The 19,111-nt window shown below is 49.8% G+C and overlaps 1 protein-coding gene across 28 annotated transcripts in view; it reads right to left on the bottom strand.

Moving 5' to 3' along the window:
- The window catches only part of NRXN2 (neurexin 2), a 355,281-nt gene that overhangs the window by 317,016 nt on the left and 19,154 nt on the right, over nt 1–19,111 (bottom strand). For 8 of the 28 annotated variants that reach the window (XM_080985820.1, XM_080985825.1, XM_080985848.1 and 5 more), the window contains exon 1: nt 17,161–17,921. The exons of 1 other annotated variant lie outside the window; for it this stretch is intronic. The gene's annotated coding sequence lies outside the window, so the exon portion shown is untranslated. Of the gene's footprint in view, nt 1–17,160; nt 18,617–19,111 lie in introns of those variants that run through there. 19 more of the 28 variants (XM_080985832.1, XM_080985837.1, XM_080985834.1 and 16 more) reach the window with 5 other exon arrangements.

Here is a 19,111-nt window from a genome sequence, read left to right as displayed (position 1 = left end):
TGTCGTCTATAATGCAGCTTGATTACCATTTATAATACTCGGTTGCATTTTGATTTCTATCGGTATTTGATTGAAGAGATTGGTCTAAAAATGTTAAGGGGTATAGAAATCATCTCAACAAATAAGCACCCGGCTTCCATTCCTGCTGTTCTGCTGAGGCTCCCCTGGAGAGGAAGACAAGAGGAAAAGCCCAATGGGACGACGTCACCTCTGAGAAACCCCCAGAGCCTCCTTCACCAAATCTGGGGCCCTCCAGGTGTTCTGGACTAGGCTGGCGATGGGAGTTGTAGACTAATCCAACACATCTGGAGAGGCACAAGGCTGGCAGAGCCTGCCACTTAGGGCACCTCTGTACAGTAAACCAGGAGAACATCACCTGCACAGATGGGAGACCGAGGTTTCAAATGTTGCCTTGAGCAGTCACTCTGTGCCATTCCTGCAACTGCCTTCACCCTTTGTGCAAAGCTCAGGCAGATACATGCCTACTTGGAAGTCAGCCTCACTGAGCTCGGTGGATCTGGGGGCTGCAGCCTCCTTTTTCAATTTTATTCTTCTTTTCCTTTTTCTTCCTCTTCCTCCTCTTCTATGCACCAGAACCAATGCCTCGGTTGAGCCAAGGCTCGTGCACAGAGCTTGTTTTCCAGTACCGGAGGTGTGTGAAATTACTATGACGATCCAGAGAGTTCATCAAGGGTTCATTCCTCACTCATCTTCCCGGGTGAGATATAAACGCCACCACCTGCTCCGAGCCGGGCCTGCCTTCCACTTTCCGTGCAGGACAAACAGACCTGAAGAATGAAGTGGACACCTTTCTGCCACCCAAGACGGTTGAAAAACCAGTGCTAGCGGGGGTGGGGGGCAGTTTTCACCCTCCCAAGACTCTCTGCAACTGACCTTAAGGTACCTACACTCGGGGGAAGGGGGAGAGAAAATCGAAAGGGAGATTGCAGTGTGATATGACTGAACTACAATTTGTCAAGAGTTTCAATTCTATGTTGGGAAGAGGGGTTAATAAGCTGACCCAAGCCAGGATGTTTGTGCTGTCACCAGCACTGTTTGGGTCACTGTTAATAACAAAGTTGTCAACATCCACAGACAATGCCTTCCTCTCCCATTCCCTGTTTACACCCCCCCCCAATACTATATTCCACGGACTCAGCTATTCAGCTGCAAACATAACGTTTTAAGTGTGCTTTAAGTGCATTATACAAATGTAACACTAGATGGCGCTGCTAAGCTAATGGAAAATTCCATATATATTTTACGTCTGGTTTTTTTAAAAGCATTTTCGCAGCCTCTTTTAATATCTGTGTAGATTCAGCCCGTGTTTGCATGTATGTGCAAACTCCTTGGTGCAGAAGCCTGTGCTGTTAGCTTACTGTAACGCCATCAACCTCTGTCACGCTTTACATAACTAGAAAACTTTTCATTTTTATAGTTCTGATATATGTATTTTATTAGTATTTTATACCTTGCCCTTTGGGAGCCCTTTGGGGTAATGGGGAGCTTAGAAATGCAATAGATATCTAAATACATAAAATTATGCATAGCATGGTGAAAGTGAGCAGGTGTCATGTCTCTGTGTGTGTGTGTGTCGTAACACCAACTTGGGGACGTCCAATGAAACTGAATATTGGAAGATTCAGAAAGACAGATAAAAGAAAATACTTATTAATGCAGTGCATGGCTAAACTACAGAACTCATTCCCACACGAGGCAGTGATGGCCTTTATTATTTATACCCCACCCATGTGACTGGCTTGCCACAGCCACTCTGGGCAGCTTCCACCATATATATAAACATAATAAAACATGAAACATTTTTTAAAAAGCTTCTCTATACAGGGCTGCCTTCAGATGTCTTCTAATGGTTGTACAGTGGTACCTTGGGTTAAATACTTAATTCGTTCCGGAGGTCCGTTCTTAACCTGAAACTGTTCTTAACCTGAAGCACCACTTTAGCTAATAGGGCCTCCTGCTGCTGCCACACCACCGGAGCACGATTTCTGTTCTCATCCTGAAGCAAAGTTCTTAACCCGAGGTAATATTTCTGGGTGAGCGGAGTCTGTAACCTGAAGCGTCTGTAACCCGAGGTACCACTGTAGAGTTACTTATCTCTTTGGCTTGGGGCTGGGGGTTTCACAGAACTCCATACCCTCCAACTTTTCTCAGATGAAAATAGGGAGGTCCAAAGGAAAAGCGGGACATTCTGGGATCAAATCAGAAACTGGAACAGCTTCTGTAAATCCAGGGCTGCCCCTAGAAAACAGGGGCACAGGAGGGGATTTGTGCTCAAATCTTGCCTGCCGATTTCTCATTGGGGCATCTGTTTGTCCACTATGAGAACAGGATGCTGGACTTAGATGGGCCATTGGCCTTATCCAGCAGGCTTTTCTTAGGTTCTTACATCTTAGCAGCTCAGAGGACCAGCATGACATAGTGGTTCAGAGTGTCAGACGTGGGCCTAGGAGACCAGGGTTCAAGTCCCCACTCAGCAATGAAGCCCACTTGACTCTTAGCCTCGCTCATCTCCCCAAGGTTGTTTTGAAGATAAAATGGGCCCGGGGAAGACCTGTGTGTAGATCACCTTGTGCTCCTCACAGGAAAGGTGGGATATAAATTTAAGAATGATTGCATAACTAAAGCACTTCCTGCCTCTGGGGGAATGGTCTGTGGTCTGCGGAAGCTTCCGCCCTCCTCCATTTGCTCATCTTCAAGGCGGCACAAGGCTCTTTGCTTGCTTTCGCTGCAAGAGACAAAGCTGGCTGATGCTGCTCCCCACTCTGGAAGCCGTCCAAATAGTGTGGAGATGTAGGCACGCACACAGAGAGAGAGACACCCTCTCTCTCAACACACACACATTTTCCCACTCCCCACGCATTGAGTTAGTTTGGGGATGCTCCAACCCCTCCCTCTGTCATTAATCATCATTTCCCACTCTATGTCAGGCACTGCAGTGCAAAGGAGCTGAGCAGCGGGCAGCAGAGGAGAGAGGGAGGGAGGGAAAGAAAGCAAGGAGGGAGAGGAGAGGAGGAAATCGGGAAGGGGGGGAGAGGGACACAGACCCCCAGGTTGCATCACTGATGGAGCAAAGGCCCTGTAGCAGAAAAGCTTCCCGTTTTTGTTTTGTTTTGGGTCTCCTGAACGCAGCAGATTCCCGCTAGGAAAATTGCTCCAGATTCCTAGGTGTGAAGCGTTGAGACAAAAAAGCCATGCTGTTTGGAAGAAAAGGTTTGATTTGAGCCCCGGGTGTTGCTGCCCAAAGGGGGACTTCAGGGCAGGCATCCAGGCATCCATTCTCTTGGGAGAATGCGGAGGAGGCTCCCAACACAGCAGGGTGGCTGGCTGTGTTTGAAGGCCAACACAGGCACTGCCTGCCAAGGCCTCCCTGCCCCCTCACTCACCCACTGCAAGAAGGTCAGGACCAGGGGTCAGCAACCTTTTTCAGCCGTGGGCCGGTCCACCGTCCCTCAGAACACGGGGTGGGCCGGACTATATTTTTTGGGGGGGAGGGGAAATAAACGAATTCCTATGCCCCACAAATAACCCAGAGATGCATTTTAAATAAAAGGACACATTCCACTCATGTAAAAACACACTGATTCCTGGACCATCCATAGGCCAGATTGAGAAGGCGATTGGGCTGCATCCGGCCCACGGACCTTAGGTTGCCTACCCCTAGTCTGGACCCACTGAAGCAGAATTGGGAGGAGAGAATGAGCTGGTGGAGGGGCAGAGACAGAGTGAAAGGGAAACAGCAGTGGGGGTCAGCCGAAGAAGAGGAGGATGAGGATGAAGGCCATCAGACTCTTCTCCCCCTCCATTGGGATGTCATGGGAACCTTATTTATTTATTGCATCTTTATCTCACCTTTCCTCCAAGGAGCTCAAGGTGGTATATACCTAGTTCTCCCCCTCCCCATTTTATCCTCAAAACAGGATAAGCAGCTGGGATAGCTTGGCTGATAGAGTACGAGACTCTTAATCTCAAGGTTGTGGAAAAATGATTCCTGCATTGCAAGGGGTTGGACTAGATGACCGTCGGGGTCCCTTCAAACTCTGCAATTCTGTGATTCTATGATTCCAACAGCCCTGTGAGGTAGATGAGGCTGGGAGGCAGTGGCTGGCCCAAGGTCACCCAATGAGCTTCATGGCCAAGTAGAAGGGATTTGAACCCAGGTCTCCCAGGTCCTAGTCGGACACTCTAATCATTACACCACCACTGGCTCTCCAAACCTTATCTGGGATGCCCTTCCCAACAGGCCCAACGGAGGGTGGAGTGGCTGGGGAGCAGCTCTGCAGATATCCTTCTCGCCACTTGTGTGGCTGAAGCACATCCCTCCTCACAGGAAGGCATGTTCAGCTGATGATCACATTCTCAGCTGCCTCCATACCCTACCCATTTTAATTTGATAGTAGTGGTAGGGGTGGACAAGTGCCTTGTAAAAGCCCTGAAGCTCCATGCCTTGGCTCTGTGTTTTTGTTCCATGGGGTGAGACCAGGCAAGTGCTGAATTTTAATAGCGTAATCCATGAATCCAAGGCACGAGTCTTCATGGTTTTCACAAGGCTTTCCTCATGCCCTACCAAGGCATTCCCCATCAGATTAAAGCTGACATGGTTTGTGCTGTAAGAATGACCACCTGCCCAGCATTTACCAGTGCCCTCACCCAACGGTGGCACAAAAACACGGGTCCTCATGATTTCTGCAAGGCACAGCCTCCAAACCACTGTCAAATTAGAACTAACATCCGTGTCCAAGAATTACACTACAAAAGCCACCTCAACAGCACTTAACTTGGACAGACCAACCACAAACATTAAGGAACAGAAGATAAGCATCAACAAAAACACCCATAAGAAGAGAAAGAAGACTGGAGAAGAGAGGGAGAGGGACACCAGGTGGGGGAGCTCAACTCTATTATACATAGGATGCCTTCTGACCCAACTGGCATGAGTGGCAGGGTTGCAAAGGCAGTGGTGCTCAGTCCTGCCCCGCTGCCGCCTGCCTGGCCAGGGTTAGGATTGCTTCTGCCTGAGGGAGAGTGGATGGGCCACATCCTGCCCTTACTGCAAATGCATGCAATAGAGGAAGCCTCCATCCACTGAGAGCCTGCCATTCCATGCATCAGGAGGTCCCAGGGTCTGGTCAGTGCCTGGATGGGAGGTGGCCAATGAGTTCCATCATTGGAGAAAAGTGGGATATAACATCAGAAGCATAAAATAAGATCAACAGCAGAAGCATCAGTGTATTTTGAACTGTGGCAACGTATATTCAGGCAATCGTGATTTTCTAACAAATCTCCTATTGAAAGAACAAACACTGCCTTGGGTTGGAGAGATGGTGGGAGACAGATGATGGCAGAGGACACGGATGCCACGCTCAGCGGGCAAAAGTGGTGCTCTCAGCAATGCCCAAAGAACCCTCTTCTCCACTGGGAGCCTGCCTGTGTGTGAAGATGCAACAATGCAGAATTCTGGAGCCCTTGGGACCAAGACCAAACCCCTGCCATGCACCCCTGAGAAGGTGGGCACCCCTCTGCTGCTTCAATGTCTTCAGGGAGGAATGTGCCCTCCCTCCCAAGGGATTCTGTTCTGCAACTCTCAACCCTTAGAGCCTCTCCTCATGTTCAGCTGAAATCTGCTTCCCTGCAGCTCCCACCCACTGGAGCAATAGAGACTGAGTCTGCTCTGTCTACTGTATGACGGACAGTCCTTCAGATATTTGAAGAACACAGCTGTGAACCGGATATCATAAGGAGAGGCTGCTGGATCAGGCCAACCAGATACCCCCCACGGGAAACTTGCAAGCAGGACCTGAGCAGAAGAGCCCCAATAGTGTTCATCAGAGCCATGGAAGATTCAGGTGGAAGATGTTCATCTAGAAGTTCAGCAGAAGAGTCTGCCGTTCCTGGACTGATACATTTATAAACATTTTAAATTTCTTCATAGGAGCCGGTACAGGAATGTGTATGGATACTATGCAAAGATATATTTATTAGATATTATCCTTCCTTCCTCATGTTTTTGAATTCATCAGAGTGCATCCCTTTGCAGTTTAAAAGCGAAGCTTAGATAGGCAGCTTAGCTGGTCTGCTTCCATGTCCAAAGACAAGAGCTTTGCCGATCCCTCTGCCCATGGAAGCAACCAAACAGCCTCCTCCTGGAATAGTCTACAGTTCATATGTGCCTTCGCCCAAGTGTTGCCTGTTCTCACGAACACAAAAACTCCCCTTCCGTGGCACTGAGCTGCGACCACTTTATGCCCGACTCTGAAGATTGTCATCGTAAACTGACGCTCCAACAGAAAGTGATGTCCAGCCTTTTGCGCATCCCAGTGGGCATCCCAGCTGGTGAGGGCACCCCAGCCCCATTGGGCACTGGTGTTGGCTGGCCCCCTGGAATAGACTGGCTAGATTTGACCTCCAAGGGAGAAGGAGAGAAAGGGGCCAAAGCTCAGTGGTGCAGGATCCGCTCTGCATGCAGAAGGTCTCAGGTTCAGCCCCTGTCAACATCTCTGGGTAGGGCTAGGAAGGACCTCATCTGAGATCCCAGAGAGCTGCTGCCACTGGGTTGCTGGTTCCGCTGTCAAATCATTCTTACCCGCAAGAGTTTTCTCCTGCTGTTCAGCTGAAATCTTCCCTCCTGTAACTCAAGCCCGCGAGGCCTCATTCTGCCTTCTGAAGCAGCCTTGGCCCTTAGAAGCCCTCCATTGATCTGAAGAGGGCTATCGTGTCCTTCCTCAGACTTCTCCAGTTCTTTCAACCTTTCCTTGGATGACTTCTTTTCCAGCCCTCTGAGTACCATATTTGTGGTGCTCCTCTGAACCCTTTTCCAACCTGGCCTCCCTCGTAGGGAGATAGGATTGGGGAGAGGCTGTTGGGACCCAGGGGATACCAGTCAGCAAGGCAGCAGGACTGCAGACATCTCCCTACTGAACTGGATAGAGGCAGGTTCAGTTCAAGGCACCCAGGAGCAAGGAACATGTTTTAGCAATCTCCTGGAGTTTCCAGCTCTGGCCCTGCAGAGCGATGCTTTGGGGACTCAAAAGACGAATCTCTCTCCCCCGCCCCCACTTGGAGGTGGTGTTGTCACAGGGAGCTATTCTTGTCAGGACATTCTTCCACTGCGGGTTGGACATTCTCTCTGATAATTTGGTAGAAATGCTTAGGAAAGAGAATCGCGGTGCCCATTTCTTTCCCATGGTGCACTGCTTCCCTTGTTCCTAAGAGTTTTAGATATTTCTGCTGCTGCCTGATTAAACTGAAGAGCTTCGCTAAGTGTCAAGGGGGGTGGAGAGATCCAATTTAAACAGACATCTTTAGTTAGACTCAGCTGCAACACTCACCTTTTCCTCTGCTAATAGTTCTTTCTTCCGTCTCCATCTCTCTCTCTCTCTCTCTCTCTCTCTGAAGCCTAAGTTTTTATATTTTATGCAAACCACTTAGAGGTTTTGATGAGTCAGCGGTGTACAAATTCTGCTAAATAAATGTATTAATTAACTGAGCTGCAGCGGGTGGGGAGTTCTGCAGCGGGCAGGGCTGCTGCCTCCCTGTCTGGCTTTGGGGCTTACTGGGGGCTGACTTGTGGGTGGCTGACTCTAGGGGAAAAGGTAGTGGGCTAGGTGGGCCTTTGGTCTGGTCCAGCAGAGCTTTGCTGTGTTCTTTTAAGGGCTACATCCACCCCACAGTAGCCTCTGGCGACTGAGTGGGGACCAGAAGAGGGTGTGGGATTGGGACCAGGCTGGAGGGCTCTTGGTCTGAGGTGTGGGGTTCTGCCAGCCAGCTGCCGGGTCTGTCCGCCATCTTCATCTAAGTCAGTGATTCCCAAACGTTTGGGGGGCCACCGCCCCCTTGGTTCCACCAAGTGCTCATCCCCAGTGCTCTCTACCCTATAGAAAACATTCTTCATAACAGCAGTTTGCACAACCCACTAAGGAAGATAATAGCACAATAAAATTCAAAACAGTAACAATTAATGGCACATTTACTCAAAATCCAATTAAAACCCTGTAGTTTAATAAATTAAATGAAACTGATGCAAAATTGATGTCAGTTTTTCCAAGTCGGATAGTCATTCCCACCTCCAGCACCACCCCTCGCCACCCACTTGCCTCTTTGTGCTCTTCTAGGTAATTCCACTGACCCCCCCCCGGGGGGGGTGTACCACCCACTTTGGGAACCACTGCTCTAAGCCATTGTGGACTTTTATATTTTATGTTTGGCTGCTCCTGCTTTCACAGCTGTAGAGCAAAAAGAGAAGCTGCACCAGGCTTGCTTCTCACTCCCCCCCAGCTATTAAAGAGAAAAGGCACTCTGTGCACGCGCAAGGGAATTCTTCTCCTATATTGCTACTTCGGCTCTTGCTGGCAGTGTTCAAAATTAGCCAGGCGCATTTTCCACCTGGCTATTGGCCACTTGCAACCAAGTGAAGATGCCTGGGTGCCAGGATGGTGCCTGACGTCTCCACCTTCTGGAGGTGCACGCCTGGGGATCATTGGATCTGGACTGTTTTCACACACTAATACCACATCCTGTAGAATTCTATCAATTATACTTTATCTGCACAATCAGAATAAATTCCAGGAACCAAAATGCCTTTTCTCTGCAGCCTGAGCAGGAAGTAGTAGTAGTAGTAGTAGTAGTAGTAGTAGTAGTAGTAATTATTTTATTAATTATACTCCGCCCATCTGGCTGGGTTCCCCCCACCACTCTGAGCGGTTTACAGCATACAGTGGTGCCTCAGGTTACATTCGCTTCAGGTTACATACGCTTCAGGTTACAGACTCCACTAACCCTGAAATAGTGCTTCAGGTTAAGAACTTTGCTTCAGGATGAGAACAGAAATTGTGCTCCGGCGGTGCAGCGGCAGCAGGAGGCCCCATTAGCTAAAGTGGTACCTCAGGTTAAGAACAGTTTCAGGTTAAGTACGGACCTCCGGAACGAATTAAGTACTTAACCTGAGGTACCACTGTATATAAAACATAGCAAAACATCAAACATTTAAAACTTCCAATAATAATAATTGTGAAGAATATTTTAACACTGTGAACGGTCCGTGTCACCATTACAAAAAAGAGGTCAGAATAGGCCAACACGTATGTGAACTGTCCCTAGATCAAGTGATTTTTATTCTTTAAGTTCTCAAAGCTCTTGACCTGTCATCTGAACTAGCCAGGTGTTTAGCTGATAACCAATCACAGCCCATCAATCCTTTGAAAAAATAAGACTTTGGAGCCATCTTGCCCCAAAATGGCAGCTAGACGTTCTGTTTTGGTGACTCTAACCTTGGTTTAGGGAGCTGTTTGGCACCTGGCTGATATATCTGAGTTTCTAACACTGATTCCAGGGCTGAGATCCCTTTGCAGGGCCTCCCCACAGCCTTTTGGCTCCCTCTTCCAAAATGTGTCGGCCACACAGGCGGGCGCTGGCCCATCTCCCTCCCTCCCTCCTTCCTACGCGAACACCCACCTCTCTTTCCCTTTGCTTTGCTGTGGTCTGTTCTCAATAATTCAAGCAGAAGTCTGTTCCGATTAGATCTGAGCTTGTCCTGACGGGATCGGGGATAAATAAAATATCGCCTGTTATTACCCGCCAACAGAAGCACGAGGGGGGGGGGAGAGATAATAATAAGGAAAGGGAAGCAGTTTTAATAAAATGCTCCCGAGCTACGTGGGCAGCGGAAGTTGCTCCACACCCAAACAAGATTGCTGCGCTCCAAGGGACTGTCGCCTGCCAGCCTTGGACAGGAACTCTCCTGGGCTCTTCTTTGTTGAATCTGGCAGGGTGATAAGGAAAGCAAGGTGCAGAACTCACAGCTTTGTCGTTGCAGCCCTAATGCTGCCCCAGTCACAGCCAGAGAGAGTGGGGCTGGGGGGCGGGAATGGCCAGCAGGCTTGGGGGGTTCTTGGGGGCTGCTCCAGAAGGAGGTTACTCCTTTACCCCAGAGAGAAATGAAGGAGTCTAACACGGACAGCCACTGGCCCAAGAGAAATATGCCAGGGCATATTGTAATATGTAACCGTTAGGTGAGCCATCTGCACTCCATCTTATTAATTAAATTCATATTACACCCCTCCTCCGAAAGGAGTCCAGGCTAGCAAACAACAAGTGCTAAAGCAATAAATAGCTTGGTCAGAAAAGCATGAGACTCTTTATCTCAGGGTTGTGGGTTCGAGCCCCGCGTTAGGCTAAAAGATTCCTGCATTGCAGGTGGTTGGACCAAGTGACGACTCTTGGTCCCTTTCAACTCTAGGATTCTATGATTCTATTCTATGCAAAAAACAAATCCCAGTACAGTGGTACCTTGGTTCTTGAGCGGCTTAGTTGTCGAACAGATCGGCTCCCGAACGCCACAAACCTGGAAGTAAGTGTTCCAGTTTGCAAACGTTTTTCGGAAGCCAAACATCCAACACGGCTTCCGCTTGAGTGCAGGAAGCTCCAGCAGCCAATCAGAAGCCGTGCCTTGGTTTTTGAACAGTTTCAGGAGTCAAACGGACTCCCGGAACTGATTGTTCAAGAACCAAGGTGCCATTGTACTGCTGCAGACTGGGACAAAGATCTCCACTCAAAAGGCTCACTGGAAGAAGGTCTCCAGGAGGTGCCAAAAAGACAACAGAGACAGTGCTTGTTTAATATTCTAGGGGAGGGCACTCCAGAGGGCAGAGGGGCTACCACACTAAAGGCCCAATTCCTACATCGTATGGAAAGGATGTCCTGATAAGTTAGTATCTGCAAGAGGGCCTCAGCCGCAGAGCATATAAGGGGTGGGATGATCTTTCAGATCTCCTGGTGCCAAGCTGGGTAGGGCTTCATATACCAGAACCAGAACCTTGACCTGAGCCTGGGTGCTCAATAGCGTCCACCTTTCTGCTTATTTTGATTCCTTTATTTAATTGTTTATTTAGTTGCTAAATTCATTGTTCACACAATGCCAGAGTGAGGAACAACTTCAGACTACAAGCCATGTCCTAAGGACCGCGTCAGCCGAGGAAGAAACGCCACTTTCGCCAAATGCTTCAGGGTGAAGATTCATGCCGGGAGCTGGAATTCTGCCCTCCCTGCTGTGGGTGCTGCTTTCTGCTGCCCCTGCGAGGTGGGAAGGGGGCCCTTCCAGAATTTGGGGGCCATGTGTGCAGGTTGAACCCAGCTACGTTGTTCTCAGAGTAGTCTCACTGACATCAGGGGAGCTATGTTAGCCATGCCTACTAACTGCAACGGGTCTATACTCGAGTAGAATTAATGTTGACCAAACCCCCCAGTTTGGTGGACGAGTCAGTACTGAAATCAGCTAACATCCAAGTCAGCATAAAATATCAAATAAAGGTTTAGGGGTACCCTCATTTTGACTCAATAAAATCACCATTTTATAGCTCCAATCGGGAAAAATAAAAACAGTAAATACAATGAAATTGACCAATCACCATGCTAGATTCCAACTCCTACTTCACACATTAAATGCTCGCTTCTGTCTGAGACTCAAGAAGCACCGTGACACGAAACGAGGCGGCCATTGGGGGTAACAACGGAAATGACGATTCACCGTGCTAGAGACTAAAAAAAATTAAAAATTCAGTTTCTTCTCCCATTAGAGTAACAAAATGTTTAGGGATATGCGTACCCCTGCGTACCCCCAGAAAAAAAGCACTGATCAAAACTATCCTCATCTAGCAGAGTGGAGGGGTGTGTGGAAATGGACCTCCCACTGGAAAGAGCCACATAAGTGAGACACAGCTTCTCATATGCCTGAATTTGCTCGTGCAACATCCTAGAAGTTTCCTACAAGGACTCAGAGGGTCACGAGGTTACTCCACTGCTCCCAGGAAGTCCAGACTTCCCTTCATGCTCCCCGCAAAAAAACCTGCTTCTGCCGCCAACAGAGTTCTAGAGATCGGGGGGTCTCTCCTTTGATTGACGTGGCTGCCTTTTTATCTGCGCAGGCTCAACAGGAGGGAGACACTCCCCACCTCTCTCCCTCTTACTGCTGCCTCCGGCTGCAGAAGTGCAGGAAGACTCTCTGTGCCACAGACTGCCCACTTCCTAGGGCAGGGATCAGCAACCTAAGGCCCATGGGCCGGAAGTGGCCCGCAGAGGTAATTTGACCAGCCCATGAGCCGCCCCCAAACCGAGCCACCCACTCACACGCTGCGCTAAAGCGGCGCAGCGTGGCATGGGGACTTGCTTCTGCGGCACCAAAAATCACGTCTGCACAGACACCGAAAATTGCACGCACACCCGCAATCTGGCCCACAGAAGTATCTCCACGGGACCGATCCAGCCCAGGCAAGATAAACCTTGCTGACCCCTGTCCTAGGGCATACGTTAGCATTTGGTCAGAGGCCATCTGTGGGACACACCCACTGGCAAATACCAGAAGCTCCCAAATCCTGCTTATCAACATTGGGACGCTCATTTTTTGGGGTCCTGAGCTCTCGCAAGAGCAAGTTGACTTCCACCAAAGCGCCAGACCAAAAAAACAGGACATTCTGGGATCCAATCAGAAGCCCAAATGGCTTCTGTAATTCTGGGATGTCCTGCTCAAATCAGGGGTGTGAAATCTGGCAGAGCAATCTTTCCCCCCTGCCGCCACCGCCACCCCACTTGGCAGGGTACTATGGGTGGCAAAAGGCAGGAGAGCTGGGAAGCGAGTGCCTTCTCCCAGGCACCCTCCAATTGTCCAGGAAAAGCCAGGCCTGTCTACTCTGTCTGGCAGTTGCTCTCCTTCACCCAACAGAGAAGGCTCTTCCCCATCATCTGATCTGTAGACACCAGGGATTGAAGCCAATATTGTCTGCACGCGAAGCAGGCCCTCTGCTAACTAAGCCAGCTGTGGGGAACCTTTGGCCTTCTGGATGTGGCTGAACTACAACTCCTGCCATGAGCCCTGACCATTGGCCACGTTGCCAGGGGTGCTGAGAGTTGTAGTTCCTCACGTCTGGAACTTCCTCCCTCCGTGCTCTTTCAGTGCTTGCATTTAGGAAGGCATTTTAAACTTTGCTCTTTCTCTTTAGCATCATAGACTTGGAAGGGGCCTTCTTTAGCCAGTCCTTTGAACATTAATGGCATTCACTCTCTACACCACCTTAGGAGCAGAGGCTCCACAGCGCCATCCCTTGAGGGAAAGGGGAGCTGCACCCAGAAGGAATCAGGTGACCCAGGGAACCAATAAGGGCACTCCTGGCCTTATACAGTGGTACCTCAGGTTAAGTACTTAATTCGTTCCGGAGGTCTGTACTTAACCTGAAACTGTTCTTAACCGGAAGCACCGCTTTAGCTAATGGGCCTCCTGCTGCCGCCATGCCGCCAGAGCACGATTTCTGTTCTCATCCTGAAGCAAAGTTCTTAACCCGAGGGTTAGCAGAGTCTGTAACTTGAAGCGTATGTAACCCGAAGTGTATGTAACCCGAAGCATATGTAACCCGAGGTACCACTGTATAAGATACACACTCACTCTCTCTCAGGGCTCAGTTCCCTAGCCTGAGCTGCTCTTCTATGAGCAAATATCCTGTCTCGCCCAGCTCCTTTTGGCCTTTGGTTTGCTCCATGGACGTCTCCAGGCCCATGGCTTCCCCACAACTTTCTACCCTTGCCTCCTCTCTCATAAGGAGAAGCAGCTCATTGAGAATCCAGGCACTGCTACTGCCCTGCACGGCTGCAATTGTGCCTCACTTGGCACTTTTGTCAGCCTCAAATTTATCTGCCATGTTACTGCTCAGCCGTTTCATTTGCTTGCTGAAAACCCCCCTTTTTTTTGGAGGGTGGGGGCTGGCTCTTTGGCAGATTTTGCTACCTTGGATGGCTTTGCATCCTCGGCACATTTTGTACCCTCAGGCTGCATTCGTACGGAGCATTCTTATTTTTTTAAAGCAAGGAAATGTGGCAATTTTTTGCCATTAACTGTTTTGCTTCCGTCTTCTCTGCATTTGTGTGTGTGTGTGTGTGTGTGTGTGTGTGTGTGTGTGGTTAATATAACAAGCTTGGCCAACCTGGTGTCCTCTACATGCTGTGGACCCGTGAAGGCAGCACGTCCGTACGCTGCTGGGTCTGGTGGTTAGAGCACAGCCATGTTGGCTGCAAGGGCTGGTGGGAGTTGCATCCCATAACATCTGGAGGGCACCAGGTGGAGGGAAGGAAGGGGGTGTGGCTGCCTGCGTGTGCGTTGGGGGCGCACACACAGTTCAGTACTGAATCTCACCTGCAGGTGTTTGCACCTGTTGTTGCAAGCAGCAAAAGTGTTAGACTCCCATTCGGAAAGAGTTCTCGTTTTCTTTTTCAAGGAACCCTGCCTCTCCCATTTTGCACACTGCTGCTGCTTCCTGGGTTCCTCTTTGCTTTGCCTCCGGGCCTTCCCAGAAGCCTTTGCAACAGAGGAGGACAAAGGACACGGCTTTCTAAAAGGGTATTTTCTGGGCAACTCTCTGCCTCGGAAGACCAAAGAAGGCGCATCTCGAACTCAGAACCACCCTCACTGTCCCAGGGGAGGGAGAGGCAGTGCAAAGCTCCCAGCACTAGTTCAGCACCCAGGCAAATCTAGCCTCAGTTCTGACAGTCAACCAGTGGCACCTTGGCCTGAGACCAGGGTAGTTTTGTGCTGGCCCCCAAATCTCCTGCCAGATCTTGTGGCCTTGAAATTCCCCTCCCCATTCCAAGCCTGTTTCAAGTGCAGAGGCTGCAACAGAGGCTGGCTCCATTTGGACTGAAGACTCCGCCTGATCTCAGCCTACCCTAACCTGCCTGGCTCTGCCTGGCCTTGGCGCTGGCTCCATGGGCTGTTTGGGTTTCCTGCCTTCTGCCCTAGCAGTCCCAATGGGCCCCAGCCACCCCGGAGGGGCTGGTCTGGGCAGGATTGCCAAGCATGTAAAATCCCCAGTGCTTTCCCCTGGCAGGAGGCTAGGCAATTCTAGGCTGCATCAACAAAAGTCTAGTGTCTAGATGAAAGGAAGTCATAGCAACACACTATTCTGACTTGGTGAGACCCCACCTGGAGTCCTGTGTCCAGGATATTGGCAAGTTGGAAGGTATGCAGAGGAGGGCGAAAAAAATGATAAAAAGTTTGGAAGCCAAGCCTTACAAAGAACGGTTAAGGGAGTTTGGTATGTTTAACCTAGAGAAGACTGAGAAGTGACACAAAAGCCATCTTAAAATACGTGAAGGGCTGTCACATGGAAGATGGAGCTTGTTTTGTGGTGCCCCAGAGGGGAGGACCCAAACCAATGGATTCGAATTTCAAGAAAAGAGATTCTGACTAAACATAAGGAAGAACTTCCTGGTGGTAAGAGCTGCTCAGCCGTGAAAAAGACTCTCTCAGGAGGTGGCAGACTCTCCTTTGTTGTGGGTTATCAAGCACAGCTTGGATGGCCACCAGTCAGGGACTCTTTTGCTGAGATTCCTGCACTGCAAGGGGTTGGACTAGATTACCCTTGGAGGTCCCTGTCCAGCTCTACAGTTCTATGATTCTAGGACTGTGAGGTGTGATTCAAGCACAAGGCCTGTGTGCCACTCACCACCTTCAGTTGCTCGGAGGCCTGCATATATGTGCATTGACACATGCCTGTTTTATTTACCTTTGTCCCATAGGCCCAGTACCACCCCACCCCCCACAGTCTTCTGAGTGCCTAGCAATGCCGCCGCAATAAGCCAAATGATAGAAGCGAACATGCAAGGTGTAGGGGGAGGATGATGTCCTCATTTCCCCAGTGGCTTAATGCCAATGCGCCCTCCTTTGATGAGGCAGGAAGGCTGCAACCCTTCAGTCCTGCCTGTAGGAGCATGGGGGGGTAGTGCTTTTCTGTCAAATGGCCCACATTTCAGGCCCAAAGCAGGGGGCCATAGAGCCCCCCTGCCCCGTGCAGAACAGACCGATTCTAATAACCCACTGAAGCATTAATGAATATTTAAGGAACGTGCTTCTGAATTGCCTTCGCAAGGGGCCACAAGGCAATCGAAAGGCATCACAAACAGTAACGCCAATTTAGAAAACACCAAGGAAAACAGAAGAAAACCAGAGAGGAGGATTTTAAAAACTGTCAAAAGCCAAATTGTCATTGTGAGGGCAGTTCCCTGCTCACTTGTGCAGCTTCTTCAAATAAAACATTTCACACACACACACACACACACACACAGAGTGATTTTCTTAAAAAAAAATATTTAGGGGTACTCTCTTTTTCCTACTCATATTGAATTACTGCTCCTCAATGAGGCAAAACTTAGATTCACAAGATGTTTAGGGGTATGCATACCCCTGCGTCCCCACAGAAAAAAGCACTGTGCATACATATGTCATTATATTGTTATGCCACTTCAAAGAGCTTGGGGCTCACCCCTTTTGCCTTCACAACACCCCTGTCAGGTAAGCTAGAAGGAGAGGTAGCTCAGTCTCATGTCACCCGGGCTCTCCAGCCCTAGTCTGACACCCTCATCTTGATGCCTGGGGCACCTTTGGCCAGGGATGACAGGCCTCTTGGGCCAGGAGCATCTGTGGAGCACACGCACACACCCCGCCCTGCCACAATCAGTTCTCCAGGCCTGCCCTAGCCTGCTGCCTGCCCTGTCACACAAGCTCTGTGTTTTATCCGCTCACTTCCTATCATCATAAATGGGGCAGAGGAGAATCCATGCCGGCTGGCTGGCCAGGGAGGTGGGGTTGCGGGGCGGCAGCGGCGGCGGGAGGGGGCAAAGATTCTGCTGGGCTTCTCTGCAATTTGCGTACGGATCCCGTCCAACCTCGGTGACCAAACTGCTGTTTCATTTTATCAATTTGCTCCCGACGCTGCTCCTCCTGACATTATTTGAGACAGCTCTGCAGATTTATCAGCTGAAATTAATGGCTCGGGGGTGCGGGAGGGGGGCGAGGATGTGCGTGGTTGAAACTTCTCCTGCATGCTGTGCCCTTGAAGAAGCCATTGGACTTTTTTGCAGGTCAACGCACCCCCAAGGTTGTTAAAAGAAGAAGAAGACGACCCCAAGGGCAGAATCCACCACCCCCCGCCTAAAAAAAAAACAACCCCCATAGACACCCTCTATGGGGATCAAAACCCCGCAGGAATCAAATTTTCTGCTCAGATTCAAATTCATGCCGACCTCTGCTGTCGAAATGGACATTTAGGCTGCAGTCAGTGGCATGTCTCCCTGGAAGCAAGCCTCATTAAAGGCAGTGGGACTTACTCGTGAGTAAACATGTACAGGATCCTTGCAGGGATGGCTTCTTTTAAATCCGGGACTGTCCCTGGAAAATAGGGACCACTTGGAGGGTGTCTTGGGGGTGGGGTATATTTTTGCACCTTGCTAGGACGCACAGATGTTCCTTGCCTGAATCCCAGATGATGTTCCACGGAAGGAGGAAGAGGAAGATCAAAACGAAGTGGATTGGTTCGGTTTCAACTGCCTTCCAGGCCAAAGGAAAGAGAGGAGGCTGGCCCCTCCTCCTCCATCGGGATGAAGCGATGTCCTTTGCCCTGGCTCTGGTGTGGGCCATTAAGGAGCCATCAAAAGCCAGTGTGAAAAAGGGAGTTTAGAAATATCTCACCACCACCACCACCAAAAAAAAGGAAGGGGGGGTGGAGGTCATTCAAGCGCCTAATGGCCCAGCAATCTGGAGACCCCCTGGGTGGAGAAGCAGAAAGCAGAAAGCTTTGCTATAATCTTTCCCGGAGCAAGTAAGTGCCTGAGGAAGCCTTTGAGTGCCTGAAAAGGCAGGGAGAGATTTGTGAAAGCTCTAAAGTTTGGAAGCCGCCGCCGCCGCCTTCACAAGCCAGAGAGACTCCGCTTTTGTTGCTGTGCTGGAGACACGACTGTCGTGATAACAAGGAGGAGAGCAAGTAAGAGAAGCAGCAGCAGCAGCCGCCCACATCTCTCTGCCGTCTCTCTGCCTCTGCAATATATATTCTTGCTCCCTGTGCCCACCACTCCTGGATTTCCAAAGCTTTGTTTACTCCAGTGCGCGTTTGGAGTTGGCTTGAAAGGCTGGGGCTCTCCCTAAGGAACAGGAAATCAGAAGCCTTGCAACTCCTTTCGAAACCAGGTGTTGTTTCTGGGGTTCAGGCCTGCCTGCAAAGCACCCTCCTCTGGGACCCGGAAGCTGCTAGAACCCCTGATCCAGCTTCAGTCTGATACCCAGTGTTACAGAAATTACGGGGGGCGGCACATCTTTAAAGTTGTTAAATGTTACAAATATTATGCCTGAATGTATCCTTTCAGCTTGACAGCTCAGGGAAGTTACCTAGCTTTAACAATCATATAAAATCAACTCCTTTGCCAGTTTCCTCCATTCCAAAGCTATTTTGCCCTTGAGAAAAGGACTCCAGGAAGTGCCTAGAGGTGACAATTACTGAGCTGATTCTTGGCCAAGGAAAGCCTAATCCCATCACCAGACTTGCCAAGGGGCCAGACATGCAAAGGAAGTTCTATTGTACTTTGGGTGGTGGGACTTCAGAGGTGTTTGCCTATGCTAATCTTATACCTGGGTCTTGAGCCCTGACATGTCTGCTTATGCTAATCTTGTACCAAGGACTTGTCTGGACATGTTTGCCAAGGTTGAACTAGTGTAACCCCTGTCTACCCCTCCCCTTTTGTGACCTGTCGGTGATGTAAAGATGAGGTATCAATGATGCTGTGTGAACTGTATCCTGGGATGTGGTGGGAAGTTTTAAAAGTTCTTGTTGCCCCGTTCTCAGGGTTCAAACTTTCTTCTTTGAACCTGTTGCGCAATAAACTTTGGTCTATAGCTATTTGCTCTGGTTGGTGGCTGGACTCCTTCCTTTATTCTGCAGGGACCCGCAGGCGAGCTCGGTGAATGAGCAGCCTTGCACCTAGATTTTTCCATAACACCAGACAGGGAGAGTGCTGGGAGTAGATGGCAAGCGGAAAACGCTCAGCACTTTCTCGGGGACACTGTTATTTGCCTGCATAGCCCAGGACCATTTTTATGTACTGTGGCACCAACAAAAATGGCATATTTTTCTTGTAAACCACTTTGCAGGTTGGTTGGTTTCTTGTTTTACAATCAAGCAGGCAGCAGCGTGCACAAGCCTGCAGCAGCCTGAGCCATCACATCACTCCCAGGAGAGACGCATGGCTCCGGTGCACTGCAGGCCCTGCAGGAAGTGCTGCCCCCCAC

Source organism: Podarcis pityusensis, assembly GCF_964106645.2.
Source record: "Podarcis pityusensis genome assembly, chromosome: 16".
Lineage (NCBI taxonomy): Eukaryota > Metazoa > Chordata > Lepidosauria > Squamata > Lacertidae > Podarcis > Podarcis pityusensis.
This window is presented reverse-complemented; position numbering and strand designations above follow the sequence as displayed.